This window comes from Astatotilapia calliptera, chromosome 10 (assembly GCF_964374335.1).
Source record: "Astatotilapia calliptera chromosome 10, fAstCal68.1, whole genome shotgun sequence".
NCBI classification, from domain to species: domain Eukaryota; kingdom Metazoa; phylum Chordata; class Actinopteri; order Cichliformes; family Cichlidae; genus Astatotilapia; species Astatotilapia calliptera.
In genome coordinates, this window is record NC_137431.1 from 19,751,338 (window position 1) to 19,753,417 (window position 2,080).

General features: G+C 38.8%; 1 long non-coding RNA gene across 1 annotated transcript; it reads right to left on the bottom strand.

Moving 5' to 3' along the window:
• Nucleotides 1-1,216: 1,216 nt before the first annotated feature.
• Nucleotides 1,217-1,795, bottom strand: LOC145431412 (uncharacterized). Its single transcript, XR_013911719.1, has 3 exons — nt 1,657-1,795; nt 1,440-1,485; nt 1,217-1,349 (listed from the first exon to the last, which is right to left on the bottom strand). It is a non-coding gene; the product is annotated as an uncharacterized LOC145431412 (long non-coding RNA).
• Nucleotides 1,796-2,080: the final 285 nt, after the last annotated feature.

Genomic DNA, 2,080 nt, shown 5'->3' on the forward strand with positions numbered 1-2,080 from the left:
ACTCCCTATGAGCAAGCATTTTAGCAACAGTGGGAAGGAAAAACTCAATTTTAACAGGAAGAAACTTTAGTGAGAACCAGGATCAGGGAGTGGAGGCCATCAGCTGAGGGGAGGAAGACAAGACAAAGTAACACTGAAGAGAGCCAGAGATTAATAATAGCTCATGATTAAATGCCAGAAGTAAAAAAGGTGAGTGAAGAAGAAACACTGAGTGCATCATGGGAATTCCCCAGCAGCCTGCACAAAGAACCATAAGAATGGCTAATCTTAAAAGTCCAGGCTAATGTCCCATTTCCAGTCAGCTTCTCCAACATTTCCTGCATTATCATAGCTAAACTTCCCCCATCTGTAATGACACCTGGAGTACAAAGCTGTGGTTGCAAAAAGACTTCAGGTATTGTAGAAGTCTATGGGAAAACGGTTCTCTGACTTGGCCTCTGTAAACACTTTTCCATTGAGTTTCTGCTGTCAGTCATTATTGGTCACACTGAAAAAAAAACAACATTAAGTCCATTTAGTAAATTTTGATCATATTACATGTCAAAAAGGCAGATTACCCAGGGTAGAGTCACTGGCTAATGACTTATAATTGATAATACATTAGCCAGTTAGCGTGGCGTTTCTCGGTAATACACACCCCTTGCTGGCACATCCTCATTACAAGGTTTCAAAATGGAACTTCAGGATTTCAAGGATTTTTTTTTTAATGGAATGACATGGGGAAAAGGGAAAAGAGGGGATTGTTCAGACTTTACAACATGCTGTTTTACAGATTTGTATCACAGCAATTACCATTATGTTGTCAAGTTTGGGCTAAAAGAAGACTCAAAGAGCAGACTGCACATACCCACTGCAGTTTTGAAATTTTAATTAAAAGTCAATAAAGATCTTGCAAACAGAGTCACTGCCAGAGAGGAGAAAAGTTAAAGGGTGCTAGGTGTAAGGATCCCGAGATCAGGTTTAGTGGCCTTACTTGGGTAGGGATTTCCTCTTTCAGGTTTGGAGTTCAGCAAGATGTTTCAGGTGAGTGTGACTAACATTGTTTACAAAATTCCTCATTAGAACAGGATTCTTGGGAAACTGGTTCAGCTTTTAGAGAAGTGAAGTTACAAACTAGTAAACTAACTTCAAAGAGAGCCTATTTATCAACTCTGGCAGAGAGCAACTGCACCATCCAGTCCTTAAATAGCAGGATCTTGATGGATTAACTCAGAATGGGTGCATAAGGGAAAATCCAGGAAGTCAGTCTCCACCCACAGGCAAACCAGCGAGAGACACTTGTGCACAACTCCACCTGCAACTCCAACTGGGAGCAAGAAACACCAAGCCTGCCAGGATCAAATTTACACCTAGAAGACATCAGGAGTTACCACACACAGTAAAAACAGAAATAGTAGAACCCTAATCCTAGTAATACTAATATTTCTTCCAATATTTACCTGTAGCTGGATTTTAAGCATTACCTACGGAAGAGGATTAGGGCCACTGGAAGAAAGAAAAAAAAAGCAGGAACGTCTTTTTTTTTTGTTTATCCATACTCTAACTTTAATCTCAGAATTCTGAGATTTAAGTCAGAATTTTTGAGATTTCAAAATTTGTTGACTTTCCCCCCCAGAATACTGGAAAAGGGAAACAAAAAAGCTCATCTCCACTTACCTTTTTTCCCCAGCGGCCCAAACCCTCCTCTGTAATCACCAGTGTTGATGAACCCCACATTGAATTTCAGGGTGATATCTGTTTTGTTGGGTTTAGTGTAAAAGTCATTTGTCAGAGTTGTATAGAAGGCCTCTCTAACACAAAAGGGAATGCATCATTTATCTTAAATCGGGTTAAATGAGTTATGTAACGTATCTGTGATGAATGAAGAGATGAAATCATCACCTGCATTTTCTCTCTCCAGCTGATCAATCATGGATTTGAAAATGAGAAATTCAATCTCACTTTGACTCAGTCTGTGCATATTAAATATAAATATATACAGACTCTAAAGTTTTGTAAATTTGATAGGGATTAATCATGGTTATTAAGATGAGTTCAATTTTGATTTTGGAATGAGAGCTGTTAGTCAGATTTTTTTATG